Source organism: Triticum dicoccoides, chromosome 3B (assembly GCF_002162155.2).
Source record: "Triticum dicoccoides isolate Atlit2015 ecotype Zavitan chromosome 3B, WEW_v2.0, whole genome shotgun sequence".
In the NCBI taxonomy this organism is placed as follows: domain Eukaryota; kingdom Viridiplantae; phylum Streptophyta; class Magnoliopsida; order Poales; family Poaceae; genus Triticum; species Triticum dicoccoides.
The window spans coordinates 336,183,171-336,206,222 of record NC_041385.1 but is presented as its reverse complement, the minus strand read 5'-3'; the positions used below and the strand labels follow the sequence as shown (position 1 = coordinate 336,206,222).

The 23,052-nt window shown below is 42.1% G+C and overlaps 3 long non-coding RNA genes across 4 annotated transcripts; 1 reads left to right on the top strand and 2 right to left on the bottom strand.

Annotated features, from left to right (window-relative positions):
• Positions 1 to 15,421: 15,421 nt before the first annotated feature.
• On the top strand, positions 15,422 to 17,767 carry LOC119276015. Its single transcript, XR_005136197.1, has 2 exons — positions 15,422 to 15,921; positions 17,357 to 17,767. It is a non-coding gene; the product is annotated as an uncharacterized LOC119276015 (long non-coding RNA).
• LOC119276014 lies at positions 17,716 to 18,693 on the bottom strand. The gene is made up of 3 exons (XR_005136196.1): positions 18,272 to 18,693; positions 17,965 to 18,182; positions 17,716 to 17,846 (listed from the first exon to the last, which is right to left on the bottom strand). It is a non-coding gene; the product is annotated as an uncharacterized LOC119276014 (long non-coding RNA).
• A 157-nt stretch (positions 18,694 to 18,850) lies between these two features.
• Positions 18,851 to 23,025, bottom strand: LOC119281275. Of its 2 annotated transcripts, XR_005138347.1 has the most exons (4): positions 22,659 to 23,025; positions 20,359 to 20,454; positions 19,402 to 19,456; positions 18,851 to 19,212 (listed from the first exon to the last, which is right to left on the bottom strand). It is a non-coding gene; the product is annotated as an uncharacterized LOC119281275 (long non-coding RNA). The 2 variants fall into 2 exon arrangements; XR_005138348.1 differs by lacking the exon at positions 19,402 to 19,456.
• Between the last annotated feature and the right edge of the window lie 27 nt (positions 23,026 to 23,052).

Here is a 23,052-nt window from a genome sequence, read left to right as displayed (position 1 = left end):
TGTGTCCTTTTGCTCCGTGACATGGACATGATCAAGGCTAGCGGCCAAGCATGCGTCGCACAGCAGCTCATTCGCCTGCATGTTGAGGCTTTCTCCTCTACCCTTCTACTTCAAGTTGCTAGATGCACCATCCAGATCATCGTCGTCACCGTCCTCCTCCTCCTTCCCTCCTCATTCCTCCGGATGCTGCTCTCCGTCGGCCCAATGTTGTTGTTGCTGGGTGCCATCACCGGCCTGGGTGTAGGACGGCCATCTGGGTGTAGGACTGGTGCTGCTGGTTGCCGGACTGGGTGGGATCTGAGTCTTCCAACTGCCTGTCCTCATAGCCTCCTCCTCCCTCGCCTCCCTCGTGGATGATATCGAGCATCTCCCTGTCCGTGTCATACGCCGGCTCCCCAGCTCTCGGCATTGCAGCAAACAACACACAGGCATTGATGTTGGCTTGAACTACGTCAGTATTTCGCAAAGTGGAAGGGATGATGCAACACATCAATGGTAGGTATTTCCCTCAGTGATGAGACCAAGGTCATCGAACCAGTAGGAGAACCATGCAACACTATGTAAACGGTACCTGCACACAAAGAACAAATACTTGCAACCCGACGTGTTAAAGGGGTTGTCAATCCCTTTCGGGTAACGGTGCCATGAATTGTCAAGTTGACGAGATAAAATTGTAGTAGGTTGATCGATGCAAATAAAAGCAAATAAAATTTAGCGAGGTATTTTTGGGGTTTTGATAATATAGATCTGAAAATAAAAGCGAAGGAAAATAGATATCGAAGGAAAATATGATAAAAAAGAGACCCGGGGGTCGTATATTTCACTAGTGGCTTCTCTCGAGAAAAATAGCATACGGTGGGTAAACAAATTACTGTTGGGCAATTGATAGAACTTCAAATAATTATGACGATATCCAGGCAATGATTATTATATAGGCATCACATCCAAGATTAGTAGACCAACTCCTGCTTGCATCTACTGCTATTACTCCACACATCAACCGCTATCCAACATGCATCTAGTGTATTAAGTTCATGGACAAACGGAGTAATGCAATAAGAACGATGACATGATGTAGACAAGATCTACTCATATAGGAATAGACCCCATCTTGTTATCCTTAATAGCAACGATACGTACGTGTCGGTTCCCCTTCTGTCACTGGGATCGAGCACCGTAAGATCGAACCCATTACAAAGCACCTCTTCCCATGGCAAGAAAAATCGATCTAGTCGGCCTAACTAAACCAAAGATTCGAAGAAGAAATACAAGGCTATAAGTAATCATGCATATAAGAGATCAAAAGACTCCAATAACTTTCATGGATATAAACATAGATTTGATCATAAACTCAAAGTTCATCGGACCCCAAGAAACACACCGCAAAAAGAATTACTTCAAATAGATCTCCAAGAGACCATTGTATTGAGAATCAAAAGAGAGAGAGGAAGGCATCTATCTACTAACTACGGACCCGTAGGTCTACAATGAACTACCCACGCATCATTGGAGAGGCACCAATGAGGATGATGAACCCCTGCGTGATGGTGTCTAGATTGGATCTATGGTTTCTGGAACTTGCAGCGGCTGGAATTGTTTTTCGTTGCCTCCCCTAGGGTTTCTAGAATATTGGGGTATTTATAGAGAAAAGAGGCGGTGCGGGAGGCGGCTGAGGTGAGCACAACCCACCTGGGCGCGCTTGGGGGCTGGAATTGTTTTTCGTCGCCCCCCCTAGGGTTTCTGGAATATTGGGGTATTTATAGAGCAAAGAGGCGGTGCGGGAGGCGGTCGAGGTGGGCACAACCCACCATTGCACGCCTGGGCCCCCAGGCGCGCCCAGGTGGGTTGTACTCACCTCGGAGCCCCCTGGTACTTCTTTGGTCCAACAGGTGTCTTCTGTCCAGGAAAAATCACCAAAAAGTTTCGCTGCATTTGGACTCCATTTGGTATTGATTTTCTGTGAAGTAAAAAATAAGCAAAAAACAGCAACTGGCACTGGGCACTATGTCAATCGGTTAGTCCCAAAAATGATATAAAGTTGCTATAAAATGATTGTAAAACATCCAAGAATGATAATATAACAACATGGAACAATAAAAAATTATAGATGCGTTGGAGACATATCAGACACCCATCTGCTCTCCGCCCACCGTCCTCGCCTAGATGAGCGACGATGAAGAAGCGGCACTGTGTTAAGATTGACGATGTAAGGAACCGTACAAGTGGGATTTGTGAGCTCTTGGCGGAATAGTAGTATAGAGGCTTGTAAGGCTCCGGCCACGGTGCCGTTTGTACTGTGGGCGCACTCGTTTGGCAACGTCCGCCGCGGCCTCGTCGATCGCCCTGTCTGCCATGCCCAACGCCACCACCAGGCCCACCGGAGGCCATACGCTTCCTCGTCTTCTCCTTCTTTGCGGCCTTTACTTTAACGCGATGATTTTTGCCGCGTCTACAGGCTGATATTTCGGGCGATCGTGATGCTAGGATCCTCCGGCACCTCCGCCGCCTCCATCTCCGACAAGTTCTTCGACGGGTTCCATGTGTCGGCGGTGAAGGGAAGGATGGGGTGCGAGAAAAGAGCGGGAATTTGGCGGAGAGCGACGGGGAGTGGAAGAAGAGAATCAGGGATTTTGGCGCGGAAATAGTGCAGGATGCTACAAAAGTGCGGGCCAGGGGCGGAGAGCAATGTCTTGTGTGTGCGGACTCCCGCAAATCTCCCCCATGTTTGTCTCTGGTTTGTGAGAGAAATCGCGTCTGGACCGCTTCGCGGACCTATACAGGAGGTCGGTGTTGGATGGCTTCCGCGGTCCGAACAGCACGGTCCGGATAGTTTTGGGAGGTTTATAGATCGGCGTTGAAGATGCCCTTATTGCACAATTATGTTTGGGATTTGGGGAGACAAATTGGATCTGGAGAATATGAAAACCATATGCAATCCTTGGCCAAGGCCATGCTGGCGGAGAACATCCTGCTCCATGCCTTGGGATTGGCGGCTGAGGACCTCCAAGTGGACGAGGTGATGATGTAATACCTCAAGGAGCTCTTTTACTCACCATTCAGGGAGCAACACGTGCATGTCATCGCGGCCATCTTTGGCAAATCCCTACCGTCTAGGTGCGATTTGGAGAGGGCCAACTGTTGGGGAACGTAGCATGCAATTTCAAAAATATTCCTGCGCTCACACAAGATCTATCTAGGAGATGCATAGCAACGAGAAGGGGAGAGTGTGTCTACATACCCTCGTAGACCGAAAGCAGAAGCATTTGACAACGCAGTTGATGTAGTCAAACTTCTTCTCGTTCTGACCGATCAAGCACCGAACGTACGACACCTCTGAGTTCTGCACACGTTCGGCTCGATGATGTCCCTCAAACTCTTGATCTAGCAGAGTGTCGAGGAAGTAGATGAGTTCGGTCAGTGTGACAGCATGGTGACGGTGATGGTGAAGTGATCCACGTAGGACTTCGCCTAAGCACCGCGAGAATATGACCGAGGGTGTAATCTGTGGAGGGGGGCGCCACACACGGCTAACAGATGTTGTTGTGTGTTCTAGGCATCCCCCCTCATATATATAGGTGGGAGGGAGAGGCATCAGCCCTAGGGGCGCCCCAAGTAGTAGGGATCCTACTTGGGCTCCTGCCCTAGGCCAGCGCCCCCTTTTCCTTCTTTTGGCGATGAGGGGAAGGAAGGAGGAGGTGGCCCCCCCTTTCCTTTCTCCCACCAAGGGGGCAATGCAGGAAGAGGTGGTGCTCCCTCCTTTCCTTCCTCTAGGGCCTGCGGACAGGGAAAGGGGCGCACCAGCCCCTTGTGGGCTGGTCTGTCCCTCCCTCGGCCCATTAAGCCCATATCTTTGTCGGGGTTGCCCGAAACTTCTTTCCGGTGACCCGATATGTACCCGGTACCCTCCGGAACACTTCCGGTGTCTGAATACCATCGTCCTATATATCAATCTTTACCTCTCGACCATTTCGAGACTCCTTTTCATGTCCTGATGTCATCCGGGACTCCGAACAACATTCAGTCACCAAATCACATAACTCATATAATACAATATCGTCATCGAACTTTAAGCATGCGGACCCTACGGGTTCGAGAACTATGTAGACATGACCGAGACACCTCTCCGGTCAATAACCAATAGCGGAACCTGGATGCTCATATTATCTCCCACATATTCCATTAAGATCTTTATCGGTCGAACCGTTATGACAACATACGTTATTCCCTTTGTCATTGGTATGTTACTTGCCCGAGATTCGATCGTCGGTATCTTCATACCTAGTTCAATCTCGTTACCGGAAATCTTTACCCGTACTGTAATCTGCAACTAACTCATTAGTCACTTTGCTTGCAAGGCTTCTTATGATGTGTATTACCTAGAGGGCCCAGAGATACCTCTCCGACACTCGGAGTGACAAATCCTAATCTCCATCTATGTCAACCCAGCAAACACCTTCGGAGATACCTGTAGAGCATCTTTATAATCACCCAGCTACGTTATGATGTTTGATAGCACACAAGGCATTCCTCCGGTATCCGGGAGTTGCATAATCTCATAGTCAGAGGAATATGTATTTGACATGAAGAAAGCAATAGTAATAAAGCTGAATGATCATAATGCTAAGCTAACGAATGGGTCTTGTCCATCACATCATTCTCCTAATGATGTGATCCCGTTCATCAACATGTATATGGTTAGGAAACTTAACCATATTTGATTAACGAGCTAGTCTAGTAGAGGCTTACTAGGGACATGGTGTTTTATCTATGTATCCTGATACGTCTCCAACGTATCTATAATTTTTGATTGCTCCATGCTACTTTATCTACTGTTTTGGACTATATTGGGCTTTATTTTCCACTTTTATATTATTTTTGGGACTAACCTATTAACCGGAGGCCCAACCCAGAATTGCTGTTTTTTGCCTTTTTTAGTGTTTCGAAGAAACAGAATATCAAATGGAGTCCAAACGGAATGAAACCTTCGGGAACGTGATTTTCTCATCAGATAAGATCCAGGAGACTTGGACCCTCCGTCAAGAAAGCCACGAGGCGGTCACGACGGTGGAGGGCGCCCCCCTGGGCGCGCCCCCTACCTCGTGGGCCCCTCGAAGCTCCACCGACGTACTCCTTCCTCCTATATATACCTACGTATCCCCAAACGATCAGAACAGGAGCCAAAAACCTAATTCCACCGCCGCAACCTTCTGTATCCACGAGATCTCATCTTGGGGCCTGTTTCGGAGCTCCGACGGAGGGGGCATCCACCACGGAGGGCTTCTACATCAACACCATAGCCCCTCCGATGAAGTGTGAGTAGTTACTTCAGATCTTCGGGTCCATAGCTTGTAGCTAGATGGCTTCTTCTCTCTCTTTGGATCTCAATACAAAGTTCTCCCCCTCTCTTGTGGAGATCTATTCGATGTAATCTTCTTTTTGCGGTGTGTTTGTTGAGACCGATGAATTGTGGGTTTATGATCCAGTATTATCTATGGAAAATATTTGATTCTTCTCTGAATTCTTTTATGTATGATTGAGTTATCTTTGCAAGTCTCTTCGAATTATCCTTTTTGGTTTGGCCAACTAGATTGGTAGTTCTTGCAATGGGAGAAGTGCTTAGCTTTGGGTTCAATCTTGCGGTGTCCTTACCCAGTGACAGAAAGGGTTGCAAGGCACGTATTGTATTGTTGCCATCGAGGATAACAAGATGGTTTTTTTTATCATATTGCATGAATTTATCCCTCTACATCATGTCATCTTGCTTAAGGCGTTACTCTGTTTTTACTTAATACTCTAGATGCATGCTGGATAGCGGTCGATGAGTGGAGTAATAGTAGTAGATGCAGAATCGTTTCGATCTAGTTGTTTTGGACGTGATGCCTATATACATGATCATTGCCTAGATATACTCATAACTATGCTCAATTCTGTCAATTGCTCAACAGTAATTTGTTCACCCACCGTAGAATACTTATGCTCTTGAGAGAAGCCACTAGTGAAACCTATGGCCCTGGGTCTATTCTCATCATATCAATCTCTATCACTTTATTTACTTGCTTTGTTTTTACTTTGCCTTTTACTTTTTACTTTGCATCTATCTATCAAAAATACCAAAAATATTATTTATCATCTCTATCAGATCTCACTATCATAAGTGACCGTGAAGGGATTGACAACCCCTAATCGCGTTGGTTGTGAGTTGCTATCGTTTTGTGTAGGTACGAGGGACTTGTGTGTGGTCTCCTACTGGATTGATACCTTGGTTCTCAAAAACTGAGGGAAATACTTACGCTACTTTGCTGCAGCATCATCTCCTCTTCGGGGAAAACCAACACAGTGCTCAAGAGGTAGCAAGAAGAATTTCTGGCGCCGTTGCCGAGGAGGCTCACGCAAGCAAGTCAACCATACCAAGTACCCATCGCAATCCCTATCTCTTGCATTACATTATTTGCCATCTCCCCCCACTTCACCCTTGCCGTTTTATTCGCCCTCTCTTTCCCAATCTCCTCCTCTCTTTTCCGTTTGCCTTTTTTCGTTGCCTTTCTGTTTGCTTGTGTGTTGGATTACTTGTTGCCATGGCGCAAGATAATACCAAATTGTGTGATTTCTCGAATACCAGTAATAATGATTTCCTTAGTATTCCGATTGCTCCTGTTAATAATGATGAGTCTTGTGAAATCAATACCGCTTTGCTGAATCTTGTTATGAAAGATCAATTCGCCGGCCTTCCTAGTGAAGATGACGCTACTCATCTAATCAATTTTGTTGATTTGTGTGATATGCAAAAGAAGAAAGATACGGATAACAATATTGTCAAATTGAAGTTATTTCCGTTTTCACTTAGAGATCATGCTAAAGTTTGGTTTTCGTCTTTGCCTAAAAATAGTATTGATTCTTGGAACAAGTGCAAAGATGCTTTTATCTCTAAGTATTTTCCTCCCGCTAAGATTTTCACTCTTAGGAACGATATCATGAATTTTAAACAACTTGATCATGAGCATGTTGCCCAATCTTGGAAAAGAATGAAATTAATGCTTCGCAATTGCCCTACTCATGGTTTGAATTTATGGATGATCATACAAATTTTTTATGCCGGATTGAATTTTGCTTCTAGAAATCTTTTAGATTCGGCCGCGGGAGGCACCTTTATGGAAATTACGTTAGGGGATGCTACCAAATTGCTTGATAATATTATGGCTAATTATTCTCAATGGCACACCGAAAGATCTTCTAGTAAAAAAGTGCATGCTATAGAAGAAATCAATGTTTTGAGTGAAAAGATGGATGAACTTATGAAGATTTTTGCTCCTAAAAATACTCCTCTTGATCCCAATGATATGCCTTTGTCTACTTTGCTTGAGAATAATAATGAATCTATGGATGTGATTTTTGTTGGTAGGAATAGTTTTGGAAACAACGCGTATAGAGAGAATTTTAATCCTAGGCCTTATCCTAGTAATCCTTCTAATAATTATGGAAATTCCTACAACAACTCTTATGGAAATTTTAATAAGATGCCCTCTGAATTTGAGAGTAGTGTTAAAGAGTTTATGAATTCACAAAAGAATTTTAATGCTTTGCTTGAAGAGAAATTGCTTAAAGTTGATGATTTGGCTAGGAACGTTGATAGAATTTCTCTTGAAATTGATTCTTTAAAGCTTAGATCTATTCCTCCTAAGCATGATATCAATGAGTCTCTCAAAGCCATGAGAATTTCCATTGATGAGTGCAAGGAAAGAACCGCTAGGATGCGTGCTTCCAAAGATGCCTTTATTAAAGCGTGTTCTTCCAATTCCTATGAAAATCAAGATGAAGATCTAAAAGTTATTGATGTGTCCCCCATTAAATCATTTTTTTCCAATATGAATCTTGATGAAACTGAATATGATCTTCCTTTACCTAGAAGGCATTCTAAGAATTCAGAGTTTCTAGATCTTGATGATGAATTTGATGAAAGTGGGAGTGAAAGAAATAAAAACCTAGATGTTGCTAAACCCACTATTTTGGATCTCAAGGAATTTAGTTATGAAAATTGATCTTTGATTGGTTGTATTTCCTTGTTGCAATCCGTGCTAGATTCTCCTCATGCTTATAGTCAAAATAAGGCCTTTACCGAACATATTGTTGATGCCTTCATGCAATCTTTTGAAGAAAAACTTGAGTTGAAAGTTTCTATCCCTAGAAAACTCTATGATGAGTGGGAACCTACTATTAAAATTAAAATTAAAGATTATGAGTTTCATGCTTTGTGTGATTTGGGTGCTAGTGTCTCTACTATTCCCAAAGCTTTATGTGATTTGCTAGATTTCCGTGATTTTGATGATTGCTCTCTAAACTTGCATCTTGCGGATTCCACCATTAAAAAAACCTATGGGAAGAATTAATGATGTTATTATTGTTGCAAATAGGAATTATGTGCCCGTAGATTTTATCGTTCTTGATATAGATTGCAATCCTTCATGTCCTATTATTCTTGGTAGACCTTTCCTTAGAACGATTGGTGCAATTATTGATATGAAGGAAGGGAATATTAGATCCCAATTTCCCTTAAAGAAAGGTATGGAACACTTCCCTAGAAAGAAAATAAAATTACCATATGAATCTATCATGAGAGCCACTTATGGATTGCCTACCAAAGATGGCAATACCTAGATCTATCCTTGCTTTTATGCCTAGCTAGGGGCGTTAAATGATAGCGCTTGTTGGAGGCAACCCAATTTTATTTTGTGTTTTTTGTTTTTGCTTCTGTTTAGTAATAAATAATCCATCTACCTTCTGTTCGGATGTGGTTTTATGTTTTAATTAGTGTTTGTGCCAAGTAGAACATATAGGATAACCTACGATGATAGTTGATTTGATTCTGCTGAAAAACAGAAACTTTGCGCGCATGAATATAGTTATGATAAATCACAGAAATGTGCTTTTGTGTTGATTCTTTTTTCTTCTGTTCAATAAACAAATTGTCCAGGACTTCCTATTGTGGTATAATTTTTAGAGTTCCAGAAGTTTGCTTTAGTTACAGATTTCTACAGACTATTCTGTTTTTGACAGATTCTGTTTTACGTGTGTTGTTTGCATATTTTGATGAATCTATGGCTAGTAAAATAGTTTATAATCCATAGAGAAGTTGGAATACAGTAGGTTTAACACCAATATAAATAAATAATGAGTTCATTACAGTACCTTGAAGTAGTCTTTTGTTTTCTTTCTCTAACGGAGCTCACGAGATTTCTGTTGAGTTTTGTGTTGTGAAGTTTTCAAGTTTTGGGTGAATTCTTTTGATGGATTATGGAACAAGGAGTGGTAAGAGCCTAAGCTTGGGGATGCCCATGGCACCCCCAAGATAATCCAAGGACACCAAAAAGTCAAAGTTTGGGGATGCCCCGGAAGGCATCCACTCTTTCGTCCACTTCCATCGGTAATTTACTTGGAGCTATATTTTTATTCACCACATGATATGTGTTTTGCTTGGAGCGTCTTGTATTATTTGTGTCTTTGCTTGTTAGTCTACCACAATCATCCTTGCTGTACACACCTTTTGAGAGACCTATACATGATTTGGAATTTGTTAGAATACTCTATGTGCTTCACTTATATCTTTTGAGCTTGATAGTTTTGCTCATAGTGCTTCACTTATATGTTTTGAGCGTGATAATTTTTGCTCTAGTGCTTCACTTATATCTTTTAGAGCACGGTGGTGGATTTGTTTTAAAGAAACTATTGATCTCTCATGCTTCACTTAGATTATTTTGAGAGTCGTTAATAGCATGGTAATTTGCTTAATGTTAATATACTTGGTGTTCAAGATATGTGAAACTTTCTTTTGAGTGCGTTGAATACCAAGATAAGTTTGATGCTTGATAATTGTTTTGAGATATGGAGGTGATAATATCAAAGTCATGCTAGTTGTGTGATTATGAATTTGAGAAATACTTGTGTTGAAGTTTGCAAGTCCCGTAGCATGCACGTATGGTTAAAGTTGTGTAACAAATTTGAAACATGAAGTGTACCTGGCTTGTGCATCCTTATGAGTGGTGGTCGGGGACGAGCGATGGTCTTTTCCTACCAATCTATCCCCCTAGGAGCATGCACATAGTACTTGATTTTTGATTACTTCTAAATTTTTGCAATAAGTATATGAGTTCTTTTGACTAATGTTGAGTCCATGGATTATACGCACTCTCACCTTTCCGCCTTTGCTAGCCTCTTCGGTACCGTGCATTGCCCTTTCTCACTTTGAGAGTTGATGCAAACTTCGCCGGTGCATCCAAACCCCGTGATACGATACGCTCTATCACACATAAACCTCCTTATATCTTCCTCAAAACAGCCACCATACCTACCTATCATGGCATTTCCATAGCCATTCCGAGATATATTGCCATGCAACTTCCACCATCATCATCATGACATACATTACTTTTGTCATATTGCCATTGCATGATCATTTAGTTGACATCATATTTGTGGCAAAGCCACCATGCATTATTTTCCATACATGTCACTCTTGATTCATTGCACCATCCCCGTACACCGTCGGAGGCGTTCATATAGAGTCATATCTTGTTCTAAGTTTCGAGTTGTAATCCTTATATTGTAATCAATAGAAGTGTGATGATCATCATTATTAGAGCATTGCCCAAATAAAAAAAAGAGAAAGGCCAAAAAAATAAAGGCCCAAAAAAAGGGCAATGCTACTATCTCTTTTTCCAGACTTGTGCTTCAAAGTAGCACCTTGTTCTTCATGAGTCTCATATATTATGCTTCAAAGTAGCACCTTGTTCCTCATGTAGTGAGTCTCATAAGTTATCTTTTTTATACTATTGGGAATTTTTCATTATAGAACTTGGCTTGTATATTCCTACGATGGGCTTCCTCAAATGCCCTAGGTCTTCATGAGCAAGCAAGTTGGATGCACACCCACTAGTTTTATTTTGTTGAGCATTCATAGCTCTAGTGCATCCGTTGCATGGCAATCCCTACTCCTCATGTTGACATCAATTGATGGGCATCTCCATAGCCCATTGATTAGCCTCATTAACGTGAGACTTTCTCCTTTTTTTGTCTTCTCCACACAATCCCCATCATCATATTCTATTCCACCCATAGTGCTATATCCATGGCTCACGCTCATGTATTGCGTGAAGGTTGAAAAAGTTTGAGATTATTTAAGTATGAAACAATTGCTTGGCTTGTCATCGGGGGTATAGAAGTTGGGAACATCTTTGTGTGACGAAAATAAAGCATAGCCTAACTATATGATTTTGTAGGGATGAACTTTATTTTGCCATGTTATTTTGAGAAGACATGATTGCTTTGATTAGTATGCTTGAAGTATTATTATTTTCGTGTCAATATGAACTTTTGTCTTGAATCTTTCGGATCTGAATATTCATATCACAATTAAGAAGATTTACATTGAAATTATGCCAAAGTATCACTCCGCATCAAAAATTCTTTTTTATCATTTATCTACTCGAGGACGAGCAGGAATTAAGCTTGGGGATGCCTGATACGTCTCCAACGTATCTATAATTTTTGATTGCTCCATGCTATTTTATCTACTGTTTTGGACTATATTGGGCTTTATTTTCCACTTTTATATTATTTTTGGGACTAACCTATTAACTGGAGGCCCAGCCCAGAATTGCTGTTTTTTGCCTTTTTCAGTGTTTCGAAGAAACAGAATATCAAACAGAGTCCAAACGGAATGAAACCTTCGGGAACATGATTTTCTCATCAGATAAGATCCAGGAGACTTGGACCCTCCGTCAAGAAAGCCACGAGGCGGTCAGGAGGGTGGAGGGCGCGCCCCCCTACCTTGTGGGCCCCTCGAAGCTCCACCGACGTACTCCTTCCTCCTATATATACCTACGTATCCCCAAACGATCAGAACAGGAGCCAAAAACCTAATTCCACCGCCGCAACCTTCTGTATCCACGAGATCCCATCTTGGGGCCTGTTTCGGAGCTCCGCCGGAGGGGGCATCCACCACGGAGGGCTTCTACATCAACACCATAGCCCCTCCGATGAAGTGTGAGTAGTTTACTTCAGACCTTCGGGTCCATAGCTAGTAGCTAGATGGCTTCTTCTCTCTCTTTGGATCTCAATACAAAGTTCTCCCCATCTCTTGTGGAGATCTATTCGATGTAATCTTCTTTTTGCGGTGTGTTTGTTGAGACCGATGAATTGTGGGTTTATGATCCAGTATTATCTATGGAAAATATTTGATTCTTCTCTAAATTCTTTGATGTATGATTGAGTTATCTTTACAAGTCTCTTCGAATTATCCTTTTTGGTTTGGCCAACTAGATTGGTAGTTCTTGCAATGGGAGAAGTGCTTAGCTCTGGGTTCAATCTTGTGGTGTCCTTACCCAGTGACAGAAAGGGTTGCAAGGCACGTATTGTATTGTTGCCATCGAGGATAACAAGATGGGGTTTTTATCATATTGCATGAATTTATCCCTCTACATCATGTCATCTTGCTTAAGGCGTTACTTTGTTTTTATTTAATACTCTAGATGCATGCTGGATAGCGGTGATTAGTGGAGTAATAGTAGTAGATGCAGAATCGTTTCGATCTACTTGTTTTGGACGTGATGCCTATATACATGATCATTGCCTAGATATACTCATAACTATGCTCAATTCTGTCAATTGCTCAACAGTAATTTGTTCACCCACCGTAGAATACTTATGCTCTTGAGAGAAGCCACTAGTGAAACCTATGGCCCCTGGGTCTATTCTCATCATATCAATCTCTATTACTTTATTTACTTGCTTTGTTTTTACTTTGCCTTTTACTTTTTACTTTGCATCTATCTATCAAAAATACCAAAAATATTATTTATCATCTCTATCAGATCTCACTATCATAAGTGACCGTGAAGGGATTGACAACCCCTAATCGCGTTGGTTGTGAGTTGCTATCGTTTTATGTAGGTACGAGGGACTTGTGCGTGGTCTCCTACTGGATTGATACCTTGGTTCTTAAAAACCGAGGGAAATACTTACGCTACTTTGCTGCATCATCCTCTCCTCTTCGGGGAAAACCAACGCAGTGCTCACGAGGTAGCATATCCACACATGTATCAAGTTTTCGGTTAATAATTCTAGCATGAATAATAAACATCTATCATGAAATAAGGAAATATAAAATAACAACTTTATTATTGCCTCTAGGGCATATTTCCTTCAGTCTTCCACTTGCACTAGATTCAATAATCTAGTTCACATCGCCACGTGATTTAACACCTATAGTTCACATCGTCATGTGATTAACACACCCATAGTTGACATCGCCATGTGATCAATACTCAAAGGGTTTACTAGAGTCAATATTCTAGTTCACATCGCCATGTGATTAACACCCAAAGAGTACTAAGGTGTCATCATGTTTTGCTTGTGAGAGAGGTTTAGTCAACGGGTCTGTCACATTTAGATCCGTACTTATTTTGCAAATTTCTATGTCTAGATGCTCTACATGGTGCTACTTTAGCTAATTGCTCCCACTTTCAATATGTATCCAGGCTGAGACTTAGAGTCATCTAGATTAGTGTTAAAGCTTGGATTATTAGAACCCTTTACGATGAACCCTTTATTATCTCCATAACCGAGAAACATTTCCTTAGTCTTTCAAGGATAATTTTTACCGTTATCTAGTGATCTACTCCTGGATCACTATTGTAGCCCCTTGCAAAACTCATTGGCAAGGTACACTACAGGTTTGGTACACAGCATGGCATACTAGTCAGGACCCTAATCCTAAGTCACACCGATCTAGCATGTAACACATCATATCGCTTTGCAGCCTCACGCACGGTATTCTCACGGGTGCCACCTTACCTGACCCGGGACCATTTGCGCCTTTTGGCTCACGTATATGATAATGCCACTAGCATCCATATGACAAAAAACCCGGGTTGACATGACTAGTCGTAAACCCAAGGTGGCGCTAACTTACAGGGACATGCATACATGACCCAGCAATGAACGTGTCTCAACAACGTATGAACCCAAGTCGTAGCAAGCTACAAGGACTTATATATATATATATATATATATATAAACTTGTGAAACTTCGCTGGAGCGGTTGCAATCACGAGCACTCATTCATGTTGGGATATGGTCCCTCCACTTTTCTTCTTTGCATTTTCGTGTTATTAAGCTGTAGGTGGTTATTTTCTCTTATAGCGACGGCAGGACCACGATGTCTGCGAGAGCCCAGTAGTGCGCAGGGCCCGTCCGTGTTCGGTTCCAGCCGCTCTGGAGAACCGTCGGCCCAAGGTGCGAACTTTCCAGCCCAAGTTTATTTTTCTCATGCGTGTTTTTCCTGGCAGATCCTGTATGACGCTCGCGTGCGTCCGATCGTCGTTGCTTCGCTGAAGCGAAGTGAGCGACGGAAGCAACACGGGCCGGCCCACTTCGAGCCAGCACCCGGTTTTGGGAACCTTCTAGGAGGTTCCCTGAACTGTTTTTTTTTTCGGTTTTCTTTTTTTGTTTTTTCTTTCTTTTTTCTGTTTCCATTTTTTTTCTCTTTTTTTCCTTTTTTTCCTTTTATTATTTTTCGTTTTTATTTGTATACTTTGTTCAAAAAATGCTTTGACATCCCAAATTTTGTTCATCATTTCAAAAAAGTGTTCACAGTTTTAAAATTTTATTACTATTACAAATTTGGTTCGCAATTTAAAATTGTTTAGCGTATATCACAAAATGTTCAATGGGTATATCATTTTTAAAACTGTGAACACAAAATTGTTCAGCGTATATACACAAAATTGTGCAATGTGTAGTTAAAAATGGTTCAGATTATTTTTACAAAAATGTTCAACGTATAAAATTTGTTCATCGTATATCTCAAAAATGTTCAATTTTGTTAAGTGTATATCACAAATACGTTCACTGTGTAGTTAAAAATTGTTCATCGTATATCTAAAAAATGTTCAATGTATATTTGAAAATCATTCATCGTTATATGAAAAAAGCAATAAACTTTTGTTCATGTTTTGAATAAATGTTCACGTTTTCCAGAAAGAAAACACTTTAACAGTTGTTCGAGTTTCAAAATTTGTTCAGGAAAACATTATACATTCTTTTGAATGAAGATTAAAAACCAGATCTGCCTCCGTACATAGTACTTCAAGTTTACGTTGTACTTACATCCAATCCGAGTCGCTAGGTGCAGTGGCTGACGATGCAGCCGTACAGCTAAGGTCACCGGTTCGAATCCAACCAGGCTATAATTTTTCGTTTGTATCGTATTTTCTTATGTTCACTCGTGGCCTCGTAATGGGCCGGCCCGTTTGCGCGAGCCCTGCGCGGAAGCTCTCCTGTTTGACGCTAACGAGCGTCAAACAGGAGCTCCCGTTTTTCCTTATAGTGGCACTGTCTCGCTTTAGCAGGCCTATTTCATGGTCGCGTTTGAATGTCCAGTTGTCCACCCTCCTCCTTCCTCCACCACCGCCTTCTCTACCTTCACCTCCTCCTACAACCTGTGCTACAGCAGCAAGGTCCTACCGCCCCCCAGCCATCACCGGCCACACTCTTCTCCGATCTGAACCTGCCGCGCTCCGTGGAGGACCAGAATCACCATGACCCCCACCGGTGCTAGATCCAGCTGCCTCCACCCTCATCCTCCTGATTTGAGATCCGTGGAGGGGTTGAGATCCTGGCTGCCACCCACCACTCCCTCTCAAATCTCTATAGGACGGTGGCAAGCCCGCTGGTCTACGGGGAGGGTCGGCCTTGACTTGCCTACGGGGAGGGTCGGCCTTGACTTGCAGTAGGAGGAGGAGCTCCCAGGCCGCCTTCACCCCCCTTGCCCCATCGCCGCCACCACCAGGAGGCCGACCACCATGGAGTTCTGTGTAAATTTGGTTGAAATTTACGTAGTTTGAGCTTCTGTATTCCTCTGATTTTTCTGTAAGTTTAGAGTTTTAAAAATTAAAAGTTACAGTCATGGTTTACTATAATTACACTCGTTATCTGAACTTTTCTATGTGTTTACAGATTCAGAAAATTTGGCATTCATGACTTGGTTGCTAGCTTCATAGGCCAGTGTAGTTGGTTACTTTATGCATGTCCATCGCTTGTAGCATCTAATACTGTTTTTTTACAGTGCTAGTGTTTATGTTTACAGTGTGTACCATGTAAATTTGGTCAAAATTCTAGTATGTTATTTGTGAAGTTTTAGTCTTTTATCTTTTTGCTTTTTCTTAGCGACTTGTTCTCTGTTTATTGTGGGTGACGCGCCAAACAAAATTCTCCATCAACTGGGTATTTCATGGGGAGGGCGTATGATAGGTTGTCAAGAAGTATTAACAAGGAGTAGTATGGTGTGGATCTACTATTTTCAGGTTATACTTTATTTGTAGCAGGCCGTTCCATTCTCTCCTAGGATTTTATCTTGTTAGAAGTGGGTACACTATACCTATTACGATTCTATGATTTGGTACTTAGTATACTCCTTATTGGCTTGTTTTCTGGCTCGGTTAGTACATGTTCAGAATACCATTTCTCAGAATGTTGTGACTAGGAAATTTTTATGGAAGTCCCACAGGTTTGTTTCTTACTCCACTTACCCGTGTTCTGATTTCTTTTTGAAACTGTTGGGTGTCCGTATTACTAAAACTTCACCATCCAGTGAAGAATGGATGCATCAACTCTCATCTCATTCACCAAATGAGGAGCTGTCCTGTCTCTATTTTAAATTTCCCTTTTAGGTACTATTCATGTATTTCTTTTAAATGTTTTAATTAGGACCCATTTTCTAATTACAAAATACATTCTATATGCAGCTAAACATTTGTCCAAATGATGACCATGTTTGTAGTTTCTGTTTTTGACTAAATGACGGACAGTTGGAGCTTGCAGATTTAATATTTACATTTTTAGAACAAATATAATTATCTTTTCCTTGGGTTTTGCTTCAGATTTAATATGAAGTGCTGGTTTTCCTCATCTTTAACCCGTGGTTACCATATTCCTTCGGGTTTTCAGTGGTGATACCTGTAATTAGCGTTGCCATATTCCTTGGGGTTTTTAGTGGTGATACCTGTACTTAGCTACCCATGGTTTTGATATTACAGTTTTATGCCACCTGATGTTAATACTTCTGATGGTCCCAAGTCACGCCCTCCAGTTGCATATTTGAGCATGCAAAATCATTTTTCTCACCAGGTCTATTTTAGTCGTCACCGCTACTATGTAGCTCAAATGTGAAACATTTATCATTTTTCCGGCCCCACTGACTTAGGTTCGATGTTTATTTATTTTTGTTAAATATGTATACTGATAGGGTGATAATATTTATTTCCTTTTTCCCTCAATGGCTAATGATCTATTTAATCAAACACAGTATGTTCGAAGAAGCGGCCAAGGCTGGACCCGGTGATGGGGCGACCTGCCAGCGGTGGTAGTAGGGGCAGGCCGCGAGCGAGACCTGTGCCACGTCCGGGGCGCGGTGAGAAGCTCCGCCGGAAGACTCGACAGATGGGGGTACGTGCTGAAAAGGAAATACATTCTCGAAAAAGTACATGTGCCTCGAGGTATACACGCGATGGGATATAGGGTCATAGCATAGACAACCTCTGATTATCAAAAAATAAATAGACAACCTCTGATGTTGGAAGGGTAGCCCAGAAAAATGCAAGCGAGCGAACGGTGTGTGAGCTTGTGTGGTGTGCTCGATATAGTTGATGTTTCCTCCCTTGGATTATTTGATTGCTCAGACCGGACCGAGGACGACAAGCAATCGGTTGTTTTTTCCTGGTGCATTGATTTTGGCCGAGTTGATCCGCTCGAGCTCGGCTTTAAGCCAATTTATTTTGTGGTCTCCAAGATTAGTGCTAATATCCGTTTCAAAAAAAAGATTAGTGCTAATACTGCTCTTGACGAACACTGCTAGTTTATTAGCTTAAAATCATCTAACAAACAATAGACAACGATATGAACCACGACACATACCGGTAGGTCAACCGACCGACATGCACGAAGCAAAGGCAGCCACAGCGATCAGCGAACGCCAACTCCGGTCACGCTGCTGGTCAGAACTCTTGTTTAGTAGTACGTCGTTCTCCTTCTCCAGCAGACGGATCTTGTCACGCGTATCCACCAAAAACTCACGCACGCACGTAAGGGCTCGGCTTGGGATAAAGCCAGTGCCAGAGAGGATGGCGGCAAACCTGCATCCATTACAAAGCTTGGCTTTTCACACATGTCGCCGCCCATTGACCAAGCCATGCGATAGGAAAAAGATGAACTGCGCCCTCACCGTCACCCGTGAGCAAGACAGGTATCTCCGGCCCGGGTTGCCGTCTGTCCACAAGGTCAGACGGGCTGCCTTTGCGCCGCAGCTGCAAAAAACAGCTGGCCCGTAGTCCAGCGGGTTCCCGGCGTAGGGGAGAGGGGCTCCCCTGCTGCTCGCGAACCGAGACGAGGCGGAGCTACCGCTGGATATGGCTGCTAACTGCAAAACTGCGGACGACAAGAGGAGGGTGATGGGTTGAGGCGTTTGGCCCAATGGATGTTGAATGCCTGACATTGGTATTCTTTATAGTGATATCGAACTGGGTGTATGACATACGATTGCATGCCGCAGTAGTAGTAAACTAGTACAAATGCCCGTGCGTTGCAACGGGCGATATTTTTTGAACATGCTCTATGTGGCATTACACAACACTTCTTATATCCTAATGGCATTTGTCAGGACCTAATTCAGATCCGCGGTCTCATTCGATGAAAGAATAGTTGTGCATGGAATAGTCAAGCTATTTTACTTTTTCTTGCCTGCCATTATGTAGAATGAGTCATACTATGGAAACCTAAAAAGCAGGCAACAAAATTACCCATTTACATAATCTAGCAAACTTTAAGCTAGCAATCTTGTGACCACAAGTTTATTACTATGGACATTTGCATTTGTCTACTTCTAATATATGAAAGAATTAAAGTGGTAAGCTATAGCCCATGCCATGCATTTGAGGCGCTGGTGGGTGCTCACTCCTAGGCTGACACGTTGTATGCAAAAAAAATTGACTTCTTTTAACTTTCTTTCAAGGATCTGCCGCCGAGGGCCACCGAATAATCTAGAGCACTACCCACCCCAATCCATCGCTCCTTCCCTAATAATCTTGAGAGGGAGAGAGAGAGATGGAGAGAAAGAGGAGCTGCACTGGAGTCTCTTTTCTCCCAGCTTGCACAATGCGTACACTCCTGAATTATTTAATCAAGTTACAAGGAAATTCATTAACAATACTGAAAAAGGTCTGCCTATATTGCTTCTAATTGCCAACAATTGAACTTTATAAAAAAAATGTACATTCAGGAAAAATAGTAATTTTTGTTTTGCAATTTGCCAAATATTTTGTACATGCCAAAAAACTATAGATATGCACGACACACCTCTTAAGGGACATTAGCCGCAATTCTGATCTTCCGACAGTCCTTGGACGAATTCCTAGGGTATGAGAATTCATAAGACAAAAAGCAGGAACACTACCTGAACTGGTTTTCGTCATGGTGGACTGTCTGGTTAGATCAAACACATACCTTATATTTTATTATGTTTTGCTTCATGTAAAAAGCTTAGGACCGTGTCTAATGAAAAATTAAGTTATTCCGAAAGGGGACCACCATGGAGTAAATGGTGCCACAACATAAAACAAACAAGTTCAAGAATAAACTGAAAGCAAGGCGCTCTCTACCGAATTCGAAATTTTGATCTTCAGGATGCCAAGAAGATTTACAAAGCAGTGACTTTCCGTTGAGAATTTGCTTGCTAAAAAAATATTGGCAGTAGAGATGCAGTCTCAGCTAGAGAATTTCCCCATCTTTGCTTACACTGTCTTCAATTTTTTAGTATTGGCAATGTGAATACAGCAAAACACTTTGCTGTCAGGTAAATATTTCTAGAAGCAATTCAAGTAGCACTATATGCAAGTAAAAATGAGAGCTGATATGCAGTTATTGTTTTTCTCTTGCGAAACCAACAACAAGCATTTAGATGGGCTGTTTCACAAGCGCGGCGTGCCGCCGCGCCTCTGCCCGCTAGTATAATCATATAATGGGCAAAGCACAAGTTTCCAGTATAGGATATGCATACACACACAAATGTGGATCAAATTTCATTGGCTAGAAGCAATATATCATGTAAATGCAGAATAAATTGATCCAAGGCCAAAGAACCATGATATGCATCATGTGACAGTAGCATCGTTTAAGGGAAAATACTCTGCCACGAGATTGAGAGCATACAGGCTGATGACTACATTGACCTTTAGCGAATTAGCATCACTCTTTTTCAGTTTTGACGGCAAAATAACAGGAAGAAAGGTCCCAATCTGAATAAATGAAACTTACAGTATGCATGTCGGTATTATCCAGCGTCATTGGTGCAATGTCCGAGAGCTAAACCTCCTTGGCCTCCACCTTAGTTAGATCGAACACCTTTGGCACCTGTACGCGCACACACAGCAGAGACATCAAAACCAGGCCAAATCAAACTGAGGTCACACCAACATATAATTCTGCAATGAGGAGGGCAATCATGGTGATGCTGCAACTAAGTCCCCCTTCTTCGTCCTTCCTTTCACTGGTGTTAATGCACAGCACAATCAGCTAGGTACAAATAAATCTACTGAATCACGTGAGATTGTCCCCTCTTAAATTTGGAGATGAAAACAGGTTTAGTCAGAATTGGCAGTATTTGTACAGATTAATGCACAGGCATTTGTTACAATATCAAGCCAAAGTGAATATATAGTTTCAGTTTTGTATAAATACACCTCTATGCCAATTTGCCTTAGATTATTTCATTAACTAAAAAGAGTTGTACAGAAAGAGGGTAAACAAACTAACTAAAAAGACAAAAAGATGAAAATCCTACAGGTAAGCAAAGCAACCCCTAAGAGAGAAAATACCCTCTTTATGAACATGACTCTTTATCATATAGCATCCAGTTCTTGTCACGTTGACAAAACGTGGAAAACTATTAGTCTGCCCATGATGTAATGCTAGGAATTGTTCGATTTTATGGTTTCTCTGGGAGAAATTAATGCTATGTTGCAGCAACACATGCAGAAGTTTTGAACCTTTTGATCCTACCAAGTGCATCATTCAACTCACACATGCAAATATTGGCAATGTGATATATACATGCAACTAAAAAATACTTTATGGGAAAGAAAAAGTAACCCATGGCACAGAACACAGCATCTCTGAAGCCACACATGGCAGAAAATACGATGGTATAGCAGCAGACCCTTTGTCCTTTACAGCAATATAATGTTAATCTCGGCCTGCTGTTTCTTAGTTATAGCCTCATCCTATTTTCTTCAGAGTACTCATCCTTCCATGCTAACACAATTATGTTATTCCAGAAATGCTAACTTCAGTTTACCTTAACTCTGATGTAATACGAAGCTTCGTAAAAGATAAGCAAACACGTACGATCACTGCTACTCTAAGTAGACTTACGCAAAAAAATAAAGACCAGAGCAGTAACTATCAATCAGATTTATACCAAAGTGAATCCCCACCACCCCCTAACTGAAAAAGGTAATGATATTGGCATCTATATTACTGAAAGTACAGTACACATAAGCTATATATATACTTTCAGTTTTGCTACCCTATGTTGAGGAAGTAAACATGGGTTCAGGAGATAAACTCATATGTTCAGAATAGATCCAACTGGGAAAGGCTTGTTACACTTCAAATATATGTTGAAAAGCACACATATCCAACATAAGTTGTTTGTAGTACACGCTGAGATATCTATTCATGTGTATGCCACTGCAAAGCTAATTGATAACTGAACAAATGATTCTTTCCGGTGATTAGCTTTCAAGGGTAGAGATGTCTGCAGTACGAATGATTTTTCCATGAGGCCAAGCTCATGTCAGAAATTCCTACAGCATAAAAGAGCCTAACAATTTCCATTTGCACAACAACCGCAGCTATTTGTTAATAAAGTTTTTACAAACCCAACAGATCAAATATGAAGATATCCATGCGAAGAGTTGACACTTGAATAGTCCAATAAAACTGGAATCGAGATGTACATTTCGGCAAGGATACAACTCGCTTCCCTAAGAAGAAATCGTGGCTTGCTTTCCTACTGCAAGTCCCAGATCGAGTTGCAACCTATGCTTTGGCCATCGCAGGAGCAGCAGCCAAAGTTCAGTCAAGCTAGCAAACAATAGTGTTATGTATGCAATGCAATACAAGCAGGGACCATGGATGATATCTTTGTAGAGCTAGTGGTAAAACCATATAATTAAACTATACTACTTTGCAACAACATAATACAAAATATATGATGCCCGCTGCCCACCGAAAAGGAACCAGAATTCTAACTTGTTCCATTAACTGAATTCTGAAATCTGTAAAGCTTGCTCTACTTGTCCAAATCAAGCAAATGAGCACACTACGGATATCATCAGGAAATTCATGTTGCGACGAAGAACTCGTTCTGCCTGTAATAAGTAGACTAATTCTTGCAAAACATAAATCTGCTTGGACAGAAAATCCTCTAAGACTAATAAGCATAACTGTTATTTGGGGATATCTTGACCATCATTATTCTGAAATTGCACAAACTTAGTACCTTTTGATGTAAACAGGGGATTCCATTCAGTGAATATCAAGGGGATACATACCTCTGGTGTAGCTCAGGCGACAATGGACGGCTGGACGGATGTTCTTGTTCCTCCGGCGAACTCGGCGCTTCTTCCTCGGGCGAACTTGGCAGCGTCGGAGAATGAGAAGAATACGACGGAGGAGTCCGGAGAGGACTGGAGGCAGCGTAGAGGTCACAGGCCGGCGGCGGGCTCGCGGAGGCATGGAGGTCCGGCGGCCGTGGCTTCCTACAAAGGAGAGAGAGAGGGAGGTGAGAGATAGAACCAGAGGGAGGGGGAGAAGGAGAGGAGGGCAGGGCGGCGCGTTGGTCCGTCAGCGGCGCTCCGATGGCCGGCCGGCGCGGGGCGGCGGGGCGGCGGCCATGGCTTCCGCTTCCTGCAAAAGAGAGAGAGAGAGGGAGGTGAGAAATAGAAC